Below are 13,750 nucleotides of genomic sequence, written 5' to 3'. Positions count from 1 at the left end.
CAGTTTGAGCACAGCAATGCTAACTGAGGTAAAGCAGAAGTATGCATTTCAAAATAAAAATAAATCATTGTAGAAACCACAGTATCTAACAAAATAAATACATAGTTCATATGAAAACACATAAAGCTCCACATGAACAACTAGCAACAGGGAAAACAGTTTTAAGTGATTTATTTATGTTTTAGCAATATCTCATTTCCTTTTACCATGACTACAGCAAACTAAACTGCACTACATCAGGATCATCTTGAAACACGAATTCAGTCTATAAAAACAGCTAAAAAGTTACCTTATCAAAAGTTCCAGGCTTAGCAGGTTGCAATGAAAAGTAAGCAAGGCATACAAAGTGACCAGCTACTAAGTAAATCAGTAAGTGCCAGGGGAAAACAAGAAGTTATTCTTCACGCTGTAACACGCACTACCGTTCAGAAGCATCTGAGGCAGAAAGCACTGAACTCTGCTCTATGAGATATCATAGATGGACTCTAGATGCAAGTTGAGGAAAAACAAACAAGCACAGAACAACTCTGTAAGTGTTAACAGCAAATCCTACCAAGTGCGACAATTTGAGGGCTGCCTTTCTTTCCTCAGTGTGATTTTGCAAAAACTATATTCTTCACTGTATACTGTAATTGCCATGCAATATTGCATCACCACTGCTGTGTCTGTGGCAGACACAGGGAAGAGGGTGTGGCATAGAAGTGCCTACCTTAACTCAATAAAGCTAAACTGAAAGAAATATCTATGCTTTGAGGTGCTTTCACGTACAAAATCTTCCTGCAGTAACTCTTCCAATTCCAATTCCATATCCATTTTATACTCAGAAACTTTCCTGCATAACTAAATAGTACTAGGGAACAGACCATCAAAACAACCTGACCTGATTCCAGAAAGACGTGGCTCACAGGAGACCAATCATAACACAAAGAGCTGCTTTGTAGAAGGAAGAGTCAGAAAAGGATTAGGTATATAGACTATTTTAATAAAGATCTCTCCACTTTGTGCACTGCTTAGGTTCATGCATACTTTTGTCTTAAATATTAACTGATTCTTGCATTCTTTAATCTGTTGTGTATTCCTATATACAGGGCTGCTTGCTGGAACACAGTGGAGATGTGTGAAGAATGCGTAACCTGCCTGTGGAGGGTGACCGTGTATGGGAGGGCACGGAGATCTTTCAGCCACAAGGTATGTCAAAGAGATGTACTACAGTGTGTGGGTTTCAAGTACGACCTCACAGCAGTGGCACTGAAAGCCTAACACTGCAATTCACAGATCTGATTCCTTCCTATAAAATAGATATCCAACTGTCCCTTTTCCAGTTCAGGTATTCAGTCTCCTGAAGTGAGCTGGAGTGAGAACATTTAGAAGAATGACAGAAAGAGTGTCCTCATTTTCTCTCTCACACCACACACAAATGGGATAAAGTGCATAAAATTTTAAATGCAAAGAAATAAGTCCATATTCTTAAAATGGGCATTTCTACATTTTTGAAACAAGATTTTCATACTACAGATGATTGTTTAAAACTTTTCAGTACTTTCCCAGCTTCTGCATGCCCTGTGTTACCAGCATCCATTCTTTGAAGTACACGTGTCTCCACTAAACCCAAAACTGTTTAAGTAACTTATTTGTTCTCTGCTCATCACTTCTGAATCAACTGCTCCTGTTGTACTGTAGTGTAAGGGTTCAACTTTCACCACTTAAAATCTTGTTTTTAATTGTTAGTACGGTGCTACTTGCATTCTTAAATTTGGTTACTGGTAAGTTTACATGGTCCTATTTCTGCACAGAGCACTGGCTCCACATTATTTCTTCACAACGCCCTTTCCATGAAAACACTAGTTTGAGAACGTGGCTTTATCTCACAAACAAAAGCACTTTTCAGTTTGTCTTATCAACCTCAGGCACGACAACCAGCAATGCTGTGCATTGCTGACTCCACAGACCACCACGTTACACAAGAAGTTCCAGCATTCCTTGAGATCTGAAAAGCAGAATTAGTGGTACTGAGCAGTCTGTGGCGTGGGATATTCGTGGCAGACCTGGGGTTAGTTCCTGCTCCATCACAAGTGTCTGAGTCACTGCAGGCAACTACCTCCCTGCCTTTAAAGCACTGTGTGTAGCTGCAAGTCTCAGACAAAAATGCAAAAGGCAATGACTTAACACGAGAAGAACACTAAATTAACTCTGTAGACCCTTTTCAAATTTACTTCCAGTTGCAGTAACTAAATGTCATGACATGCTAAATGTGACGTGCTAAATGTTCAACTATTTTAATATCTCAGTCCTTAATCCAGCAATAGTCAGACTGCCATCACTGATTACTTTACAAAGATGGTCCAAGTCCTGCTCACATATGGATAACTGCCTTCTTCCAAGCCCAGCATTTTCTACATCAGAGACAAATAAGGGAGATGAGGCATTTGCAACATCCTTCTCACTGATTTTATTTTATCTAATCTGAAGACCCTCTTCTTCCACTAACCCTACATTGACATTTTCTGGAAAGGCAGTAATAGAAACCTCTCTTCGGAGGAATCCTTGTATTACCAAAAGAAGCTCTCTCACTCTTCTCTTTGAAGATCCAGCAACCCAGGTTTTGAAGCTGGTGATTCATATTCAGCAGAACAATAGCTCTCAGACCAGAGAACTGTATTGTCTCTTATCCCTATTAATTTCTGTTCAGGTTTATACAAAATACCGACTAAAATGTGCAATTTCACTCATTTGTATTGCCTGGGAAACGCTTCAGGGCATACAAAATTAAAATCCAGCCATAATCACTCTGAAGTCAGGCTGAGACTGTACCAGAAAATAAAACACAAGCCATTACAAATGCTTGGGAAATGGCAGGTGCAGATATATCTTTCTGCCACTTTGTGCTCCCTCAGCACTTTCCAGATTCAAACATCACTACATCCTTCTCTGCAGAGTATTGTCCCCTCCAGTCACATGGTTAAATCAAAACTTAAGTCTGCGTTGCAATGCTCAATCTGGAACATCAAAGCCTAACAATGACTCACTATCTAAAATTTAACTGCAAACTTCAGTATTTTGCAACCTTTTTCTTTTATTGGAGTGTTACAAAGAAAAAAAAAAAAGGCTTTAGGTTGCATGATCAAGCACTCAAAATTAGAAAACAATGGAAGTTTCACACTCTCTTTCCTCCTGTGCATATTAAGGAACAGCCCTCATGAAAATCTTATTTCCTCCCACTCACTCCTTTAGCAGAGCAGCATCTGTACGGACCTGGAAGAACTGTATTTGCACAAACAACAATACTTATTCTTTAAACTGATCACTCGATTTAAAATAAAGCTGTGTAGGACAGCGGATGTTTTAACACACACAGAAATGCTCTTAAAATTACTGCTGTACAGGTGCCGTTTTAAACGAACATCCATCTCAACTTCTGTTACAAAGTGCCTGCTTTTATTTGTAAACTATTTTACATGATTGTACTTGACCTAACGCAAAACCAAACTACAGTTTTATAGTACACCATCAACATCTGCCAGCCAAACCTTCCCCCGTCACACCTGTGCAACCAGTCTTCAATTACACCCTGGGCGCACCTGCATAATCACCCATATCAGCCATGCGGGGACGAGGCATACGCAAACTTCTCAACTGTGGTAACTCCTCCGTGCTCCAAAAAGGGGGGAAAGAAAATTCTGCAAATGGAACTCGCAACCCTAATGATTTATACACAGGTATATGGGTTTGTAAACACTTCAAAATAAACAATTCAGTAATCAAGGGATCAGTTGAGAAGATTTTCACTGCTTTTACCAGCACACGCACAGAAGCAGAGGGCAAAGACCAAGGCTTAAGGCTCATCTGTATGCAAAACTGAACTAATTCACAATTTAAAAACTAGCTTTAACGAAGAGTTTATCCTGTACACCTTAAAATGGGGTTATATATGCATCCATATACAAATGGATATACAAGTATGTGTTTCAAATGTGATTTCCAGAACGACACTAAGTAAATCAAGAAAATCAAGACCATTAAGATATCTGATCCTAAGACAGAAGTCAGAGGGTTCAGGAAAAAAAAAAGAAGAAATGAAAAAAGTCCATTTTCACAGATTGGAGAACAGGAAGTAAGGTCCTGGTGCTGAGCTGGTACAATGAGCTATAGGTACTATTCTTCAAAGAGAAAGTAGCAATATTACATGTTTTAAGGGCTGTTAAATATTTTAATAGCACTTCTAAGAACTGCTCACTTACATATTCCTTACGAGCCTTCAGATACCATTACAAACAACTGAAGAAAATGATTTATCTACAGTACAAAGAACAATGTGCTCGATCCGCGCTGCAGGACTCCAGGCACGTGTACACAGTGTGCCAGAGTGCAGTCCCACCATTCTTACAACAAACAAAAGAAGCTGCCACCAAAAGGGATGGCTGTGCTGCCTTGTACCCATTCAGTTTCTCTCTGTTTAAGGTAATGCATTTAGCAAAATCAGCCTTGCACAACTACACGAGTGCTTACACTGGCACAAGGAAGACATCAAAAATGAGCTGGCAGTGGGAGGGTGACTCTCAGCTGTAAGTCTGCACTTACACTGATCCCAAGCTCTCCTACAAGAGGGGATGACTTCTCTTGCAGCAGCACTTGCTCTTATGTTACCATGCAGGAGGCTATTCTGGGAAGTGAACCAGATAATAGTTACCCGTTCCTCACAGGTGATTAGTTTTCTCCTGAACCTGGAATTGAAACAGCCCCACTGCACATTCACGCCGGTGCCAGCTTCACTGCAAGTGCTACCACTAGTGTCACCACTGGTAGCCTGAGCACAAGTTGTCTTCAGTAGTGCAGAATCCTACCCTCAGCATGCTACAACTTGCTCGGGGCTACACCTTCTGTTACTTCTTTTCTAACACTGAGTGTTAACAGCAACAAATCACGTCGTTTAGAAATAAAGCTCTCTATTACAAATACCACTTTTAAAATCCACTTCAAACCAGCATATATATCACATTTTAGCATGAAGAAACACTAACATTTACAACATTTATAATCCTAATATTTCAGTTATCAACCCCTTAAAAGGTATAGAGAACACAGAACTTTTTTTCTCATGGAAGTTCTACAACGAATAAACAAGAGATGACTTCATATACACCTGCGTTTCTAAGCTAAACATCAGCTCTAGCAATCTTTACATAAATGAATTTATTTTCAAGCTTTCCCTTCCCTAATTTAACACTAAGTTGTTTTGAAATACTCCTCCTCCACTTAAACCTTTTCAATCTTTCCACAATTTGTACATTAGTAAAATGTAACATACAATTTTCCTTCCTATACATTTCTCCTTCGACATCTCATCTGAACACGTTTGAGAACAACTCTTAAAACTGTGGCATTCTACATTCTCCTCCTTGACAGCATTCAAACTACAAACACTGAAAAGCCACTGCTGTCTTTCATCAAAGACTAAATGAAATTTTGCTCTGTTTCGTACTACATGTGAGAAACGGAACATGGAAACATGAACTTAAAGGCTTCATAGCACAGACACCAAAGTTCAAAGAATTGCTGTTTCACTTTAAAGGACCTGGTGGCTACTTTGAACAAAGACATTATTACGCTCTGCTTTTCTTGGTGTCTCAGCAAGGTCATCAACTGTTACAAGGAAAGATACACAACTGCTTCTAGATAAGGCAAACAAAAAAGGAAACAGTCAACAACTGTCTACAGGTGGATTTCCCGTTCTTTCTAAATCCATTTCCCTGCAGGAAAGTATTCATAGTAATTTTATAAGCGCATTTCCGGATGCAAAAGGACAAAGACAGCTGTCACCATTCAACTGATTTACTTCCTACTGAAAAGAGACAATCTCAGCTTCCATCCTCAACTCTCAGTGCTACGCTTCTACAAAGAGAAACACGTCACTGTCAGAAATGCACCATTTGGTTAATTGTAATCATCTAGCTCTTTATCTGATTAAAGCACTGGGGTATTAGTAACCAAATCTCTCATTATTCCTGTAATAACGCAAAAAAATCTCCATTTTATAGATTAACTCAAGCAGGAATATATATAAAATAGTTGTCCAGGACATTACAGAAACATAGAATGTACTGTGGATTAGAACAAGAATGTGTATGAGTTTATATGTAGGTTTTTTTTTCTTTTTTAGATGAAGCACAGAATAAAACTTAAGAGTATTAATGGAGCATTACTGTCAGGTCTTGCTTTCCTTTCCTAGCATACCTAACATCTGAACACTATAGCATGGTAAGAAAACCCAAACCAACAACCTCAAGTCAGCAACTTGGGAAGATTTGTTAAAAACAATTGAGAACTAATAGGAAAAACTCCATAAAACTTGCAACATGCAGTGAGCATGCAGTATTTATATGCACCTCTCCATTGCTGGTTCACAATGCGATACTGTAACAGAAAGCACAGACCAAAACTGCATTTCTACTACGACACTGTACTGATGCTGTTTAAAATACTAACAGTACATGCACACTGAAACAGTGTAAATTGCCTCCAACAAGTAGTCTTATTAATAAAATAAACAACGGAAAACATTTCACCGAGGAAAAGATGTCTCCACTGCCAGTGCATTTCTACCAGAGCCAATTCTTTTTTTTCCCCTCATAACTAGTTGTCACTTAATGATAATTTTCCTTAAAAACAACAACAACAACAAACAAACAGAAAAACACAAAAAAACCCCACATAAAATCCATTAAAAGCCATCTCCTAAATGTTCACCTCAGAGAAGAAAAGCTAAGCTTAGAGCCTTAACCAATAGCTGAGATGGAGTAGAGCTTGACAGTGTCTTTAGTGTCCTTCACTGCACTGGCTGCCTGTGCTTCCCCTGTGTGTTTCTATGAAGCACTACCTGCACTGAGGTACAGCAGTGAGAGATTCAGGTAGCTGTACAGAACAGCAGGAAACAGTCTCCAACCTGAGCATCCACAGACTGGAAAGGTGCAACGCAGCTCAGTAACTGAGTTAGTTCCTCATGTGTGCCCTGAATTTCTGCTACCATTGATTAACCTTGATTACTATGGTTCAGCTCAGCTTCCAAAAACAAGACGACCACTAAAGCAACACACACAGTGATATTCTACTTGGCAAAACTTTGCCCAACTGTTAAAGCTAACAGTTAAAAACCAGAAACGCTATTACAAGCAGAAAAATAAAACAAAGGCCTTTTAACTTAAGAATATCATGTTTCTCTTAAGAACTGAATATCCAGTTTTCCAGAATATTTTGTGTGAAGACCAGAGCTCTTAAAACTATTCTGCCTGACTACTTTGAGCGCCCAGACCAGCAGGATTTGCCTCTGACATAAACTCACTCGTGCTCCCCCCTCCCTTGCACTAGGAGCAAGTGTCCTTGACATCCAAGTAGCACTCCTTTCTCAGTTCGCACTGAGCAGACAGCAGCAATACTCATGCCTAAGCACAGAAAGTACTTCTGCTATTTAAAATATTCACTTTCCTTACTTCGTACCTACTTAGCTGGAGCCACTGGATTTCAGAGCTAACTCGCAGTACAGTCTAATAAGACTGCAGCATTAGAGCCTTACAACATAAATATAGATGAATTAACAAGATACTCTGTCGTGACACACTTTCAGGATGAAAACGCTCATTATTTCATCTTTTAGAATTCGTAGGTCATAACAGACTCCTAAAAGCACACAAGAGATTGTTCTTAACCTTGTGCTTTCCTGCATAACCTTTCCCTACTGTAAAAATGCTGAAGGTAATTAAGAACACCCGTTTCCATTGAACTTCATGCAATTATCATTTCTAGCACTCAATTTCAACGTCAGTATTACAGCACAGAGCAAGTGATAAAAAAAAGATACAATGCAATTTATTCTTTAGGCAGGCATACTTTTCTGCAGCAGCTAACCAGCCCAGAGATCTGAATTTTAAGTACTAGCCTCAGCATTGGTCTACCTGTACTGCAGCACCTCAAGTGTTCTGGAAGACCAGCTAGAGGAACTCCGGGTTGAGGAGAGTCCCTTCCGTCTTCCTCCCCCTCTGGAATGCACACTGCTGGCCTCCGAGTTTAGGAGGAAGATAAACAGACAACTGAAACTATGTCCTGTGCGTGGAACATCCCACGTCCTTCATGACCTACTGCAATTTGCTACGAGCCTTCCTAAAAACCACTCACGTGCACCTCAAAAAAACTGAAGTCACTTTACCTATTTAACACTGAAGCAACTCTTCATTACGAAGAAGAGGTAGCGTTTGCCAAGACTCGTTGAAATAAGGACTGAAGAGAGAATACTAAGAAATACAGTTGCAGTTGTTACAAATTGTGAACTCAAACTACTCAAAGGTGCCACCAGTTCACCACTGGAATAGTCCCTCGCTTCTTCCCCCAAAGTACTGTCTCTTACAATACATGCTGTTGTTCCCAGTGTTTTAAGACTACGATAATTAAGAGCGGAAAAGGGAAAGAACTGAAGGTCTCCAGCCTTTTAAACGCGTATAGCTAAGCAAAAATCTGCCCCACGCGCTGCTCACGCAGGACCTGAGGAGGCATGCAGCCGCCCATGCCTCCTGCACAGCCTCCTCCTGCACAGCCTCCCCCCAGCCCGCAGGCCGCCCCCGGGCTCCCCCCGCCGCCGCGGCCAGGCTGACCTTCGGCGCTGTTGCCCGGCTCGCACAAAGCGCGGCGGCGGCGGGGCCGGGCCCACAAAGGGGCAGGCGGCCCCACGGCCGAGGCGCGCAGGCCGCGCGGCAGGCCCCGAGCTGGATCCGGGCCGGGCCCGCGCCCGGCGCACAATAGTCCGGCGGCACCACTCGGCGCCGCCCGGCCGCTGCCCCCCTTCCCCTCGGGGACCCGGCAGACCCGGCCGGGGAGGCTCCGCCGCGCCTCGGCGCGCGGGGCGAGGCCGCCTCGGCCCGGCCGCGAGCAGTAAACCGGCCGCGTTAGGCCGCTCCGGGGCCTCGTCCCGAGTCTCCTCGGAGGCCGCCGCGCCGTCCCCGAAGCAGCGCCGGGGCCTTCAGCGGGCGGCGGCCCGCAGCTCTTCTGCGCCGCGCGGGGCCTCTCGGGGCGAGGCGCCGAGGCCGCCGGGCCGCGCTCCGCGACGCGCTCACCTGTGCGCGCTGGGCCGGGAGGTCCTCGCTCAGACGGCCTGGCTCCCTGATGGCGCGGGCTGCGGGACGACGTGCCGCGCGGCGCTCGGCGAGACGCTGGGTGCCCGGCCCGACCCGCCCGCGCGCTCCCTGCCTCGCTCCCTCCCGCCTGCCGGCCGAGGAGACACCACCACGGGGGCGCGCCGGCTGCGGCGGAGCTCTCCTGCCTGCCACGCGCGCTCCCGAGGCGGGCGGGCGGCGGCGGCGCGCGCGGCCGGCAGCGTCCCCGCGCACGCGCACCCGGCAGCGGCGCGCGGGCCGGGCCGCCCCGCCGCCGGCGCGGGGAACAAAGGCCGCGCTCCTCCGGCCGCGCCTCTCCGCGGGGCGGCGCCGGGCTCGGCCCCGGGGCCGCTCGTCCCCGCCGGCCGACCGATCGACCCCTCCGCTCTCCCTCCTCGGCCCGGGCCCGCGACTGCCTCTCACCTGTGCCGCCGCCGAGCCTCGTCGCGGCCGCCCGGCTTCGCTGAGGGAGCGCGAGCGCGAAGCGGCGCCGCGTAGGAAAGGGACGCGGTGCTCAGGGCCCGACCCTCGGCCCCTCGCGCCCGCCCGCCCCGCTCAGGGGTAGCGCTCCCGGGCTGGAGGCGATTGTTTGGGCACAACGGCATCTGCGGCGTCACGGCCCCCAGCGTTCCACCCGGGCTCCGGCAAAATGGCTCTCCATGCGCCAAGAAAGGAGAACGCCGCGGCTGGAGCCCGTCCCGCAGCTCCCGGTAACGTCCGCACCGCAGCCCGGGCCGCCGCACCGCACTCCCGCCTCTTCCCCTCACAGCCCTTGCATAACGCGGCCCAGGCCAGCCCCAGTCCAACTGCGTATGTAACTTGCAGCGCTTCAGCTGAAGGAAATCATGTAATTGCGAGTGTGCTTCCATACGCAGTACTGGATTGGTTATCTGCTGGAGTTACTCAGCGGTTTGCCAGAGGAGAGCCGCTGTTTATTTGACTTTCACTAAAATAGATGCTCTTGCCTTCTCAATTTTTTTTTTCCTTTTTTTGAGCAACTAAAGCCGATTCGTGCCTCGTTCAATTTGTTATCCAGGTAGTTCTCCCTATCCTACTCGTTCCTCTTGGTGACCAGAAAGCACTTCTTTGTGTAACATTCCCATGTTGAATCTGCCAATTCTGCTCTTAGGTCAGAGATTGTTGGGATTACTGTGAAGAAGCCACCCACAAAGTGCAGCACCACAGTGATGCATTAAGATATGCATCAAACCTGCTATGGAAGAATCTTCCCAATTGTAAATAATACCAATTTATTGCCAAAGAACAACAGATACAGAAGCAAAACTTCCTCACGCACACTTTTCCACTGCCCAGTTGTAACTTCTCAGTGGTTGCTGAGCTGCCTCCATAAGTATTCATGAGGAACTACGCATGTGGCAATGACTGTCAACCCGTAGTGGGGTTGTCTTCCTGAGTACTTCAGGAAATGCATTCTGATTAAGCAGAGTGTTATTCTTGTTGTGGAAGGACGTGTTCCTGAAGCATCATGTTATCAGTATTAGAGGCTTTTTTTCCACCTTTGATTTCAGCATAGACTATTCAGTAGTGGAAACATCAAAAAACAGCTGTCTTCTGTAGACAACAAGCAGAAAGCCTCTATAACAGTAGCAGCCAGTATTTTTAGGTATGAGAACCACAGTGTTAATCATTTGCAGCAATCCGCATGGTTTACTACCAAATATATCTGTGGTGAAGGCTTTGATCCTGCAAACCTGCACTTTTTGCTTATGAAAAAAACCAAATACTGATACAGTCTCACAATCCTATATCGAATCAGTGCACAGCTGTAAGCATTTGCCTTTCATGGAATACAAACTTGTTCCTTGAGCAGCGAAACTGGACTTTTCCTTACCTCTTTCTTCACCACAGCATCCTCTCACTTTGCTCTTGGCAACCTCAGCTCTGAAATGTGCCCAGCTTACTGGAACAGACCCCATAGCAACACCACATAGGCCTCATCACAGTAGGAAATCAGGGTAAAAACATTTCAAAGGTCACATAAGCCACCTTCCTGCTCCATGGTAGAATCATCTGTGCCTTCATTATTTCTGACCAATGTGTGTCTAAACAGATCATAAAAAGACTCCTACAGTTGAAATGTTAAAACTTCCCTCCTAAAACCTATTCTAGTGTTTATCTGTCTTTTAGCATTACACTGTTTCTCAACACATATAACCTAAGTGTCCCATTATAAATTTAGTGCATTCTTGAAATGCTTCAGTGAACATACGAGCAGTTTCTCGCCTTCCATTTTTGAAGATGTAAAATATCACTAATAACTGAAATATCACTTCACATTTCTGTAAACCTCGCTCCTTGTTTCAAGAATGAAGGCAGGGCACTACCAACTCCCAATCCTCTAGGTGACCGTGTATTAGCAACACATGGTAGCATTCTCTCGAGACTGAGAAATATGATTGCCAATGGTTGCTGAACTGGATACTCAGATTTTGTGGCTGGATCTGGTTTCTCGGGCAGAAGTACTGCTTCTGAGCATTCATAGTAACACTTGATCCTGGCAGCTAAGTGCCTAAGTGCTAAGCAAAGCATCCACAAATAAACCCTTATCTAAGTTTGTGTGTACTATCACTGAAGCCAGCAAAAAATATACATGCTTAAGTGAATTTTCTTTTTGCAGCACCTTAGAGTCTCTAAACATAATGAAGAATAATCTTTTACACAGTTTGGAATATCCTGTTTTGACTACTTCTTTTGGAATGAAATGAGAACATTTCATGCCCTTAAGGAAGAAGAATGCCCAGGTCCATCAAAGTACAATTATCTTGAGACTTGTGTCAGGGAAGTATCCAAAGCTAACAGTGCACTAATTACAAATCAGTGATCACACAAATTATAAAAGGAGATCTAAGATAATCATTCATAAAAGTAATAAATACAGTATAATTTCATGAGAAATACGCTATTAATCACGTGGAAAATATGTTCTATTTACAAAAATAGAAGAAAAAATATTTTTATCATTGTTTCTGACCAACTAATATCTTCCTCATACGTATTATAGCACAACGAATGCACTGTAAGGATTTCTATTGTCCATAACTTCCCACTATCACAGAAAGGAAAATGACAAACCACATTTTGTCTCAAGCATTCAGGAGGCTACTAAAGGCAGTATTATTGATTAAGATGGAAGATCAGTTACTTAATTACCTAGCTATTTGTTTACCTATTTTAATTTGCATTCTTCATTCCACAGGTTGCAAAACATCTGTATTCCCAACTAGTTTGTTTATGGACTTTCTGATGGCAAGGAGGCAGAAGAGTAGCAGAACTACTTAGAGCAATTCCATTACCCAAAAAAGTAAGATTGTTTTTCTAAACACCAATATCTGTTTTGTGTGTTTGGATCACACATTTTGTATAGTAGCAATATTTTGAACTGACAGGAATCCATAAGAAAACAATCTGGGGATACACTTAGGACTTCAGTATGTACTATTAAACAAAACCTGATTTGTAAGAAAGCACACATTCTATGAAGTATGTATGACATTCTACTCCTAACCTGCAAAGTTTCATACATACATATACACATATCTGTACAGACACACACAGTATTGCTGACTCTGGTAACTGCATTGATGGGTACTTAACATGACATAAGGCCCTTTTTTTCCTTTTTCCTGCAAGGCTGTCTCTAAGGTCTGCGGCATTTAACAGACTCCCTTCAAATTTGATTTCACCAGAGAAAGGGAACAAGCAAAACCTTCCAAAGTAGAAGCTGAACTATTCAAAGGTAAATAAATAAAATCCCAAACTTAGTATTTTAAATAATAAATATTTCATTTTAGAAGTAATGTTATGGTACACTGGTTGGATTTGACAGTCCTGATGTACCAGCTGACTTCATTGGATATCCTCATAGAAAATGCATGTTATAGTCTATTATTAATTACTGTGCAGCTATGTATTAAGCCTTCAAATATTTAAAAGACAATCTGAAAAAATACCACTGACCTTCTGTCCTTAATAATAATTGACTGATTTCACTGTTGCCAATTATTTCTTTAGGAAAACATTTTTTTTGTTGTTGTTGGTTAATTTTATTAATTTGGTTTATTTACCACTTATGACCACTTTCAGAATTTCTAAGAGGCTGAAATTGAAACAGACAGAAGATAGGTTCTGTAGAAAGACTGAGGGAAGATGAAAGAATTTTTGGTTCAGCAATAGGCACAGTATTAGGGAGACAAAAAAAACCTTTAAACAGGAAAAAAATGTTAAGTGCTTATAAAGATGTTTTTCTCGAGGAGAAAAGGCGCCTTCTTACTCTTTATATACTCATTGAAGTATACTAAAGAAATATTTTCAGAACTGTAGAATTCAGAGAATAACAGATCTACTCACTCTTCAGAAGCACTGTATGGTTGGTAGAAGACTTGCCTTTTACCACAGCTTCATCCTGATACTAGCCAGCAGCCTGACAATTTGTAGATGTCCTAGCACATAGAAAACGTGAGATTAGTTTGCACATATTTCTTCTATGTGTAGTATTTATTTAGAAAATATATTTTTAAAATCTATCAACTAATTGTAGGCTATCTGGCAACTCTGACGTGTCACAGAGTTCCACAAAAATATTTGTGATCATC

The 13,750-nt window shown here is 43.1% G+C and overlaps 1 protein-coding gene and 1 long non-coding RNA gene across 16 annotated transcripts in view; one reads left to right on the top strand and one right to left on the bottom strand.

Moving 5' to 3' along the window:
- The window catches only part of SIAH1 (siah E3 ubiquitin protein ligase 1), a 32,796-nt gene that overhangs the window by 9,679 nt on the left and 9,367 nt on the right, over window positions 1–13,750 (bottom strand). For 3 of the 13 annotated variants that reach the window (XM_046899718.1, XM_046899713.1, XM_046899716.1), the window contains one exon: window positions 13,506–13,597. The exons of 2 other annotated variants lie outside the window; for them this stretch is intronic. The gene's annotated coding sequence lies outside the window, so the exon portion shown is untranslated. Of the gene's footprint in view, window positions 1–289; window positions 438–553; window positions 5,869–7,946; window positions 8,040–8,639; window positions 9,205–9,560; window positions 9,893–13,505; window positions 13,598–13,750 lie in introns of those variants that run through there. 8 more of the 13 variants (XM_040645944.2, XM_015292419.3, XM_040645943.2 and 5 more) reach the window with 6 other exon arrangements.
- The window catches only part of LOC107054283, a 55,055-nt gene continuing 50,774 nt past the window's right edge, over window positions 9,470–13,750 (top strand). For 2 of the 3 annotated variants that reach the window (XR_003077231.3, XR_003077232.3), the window contains exons 1-3: window positions 9,470–9,847; window positions 12,355–12,459; window positions 12,789–12,894. This is a non-coding gene — a long non-coding RNA (uncharacterized LOC107054283). Of the gene's footprint in view, window positions 10,174–12,354; window positions 12,460–12,788; window positions 12,895–13,750 lie in introns of all 3 variants that reach the window. The other variant, XR_006931251.1, reaches the window with a different exon arrangement.

This window comes from Gallus gallus, chromosome 11 (assembly GCF_016699485.2).
Source record: "Gallus gallus isolate bGalGal1 chromosome 11, bGalGal1.mat.broiler.GRCg7b, whole genome shotgun sequence".
Lineage (NCBI taxonomy): Eukaryota > Metazoa > Chordata > Aves > Galliformes > Phasianidae > Gallus > Gallus gallus.
This window is presented reverse-complemented; position numbering and strand designations above follow the sequence as displayed.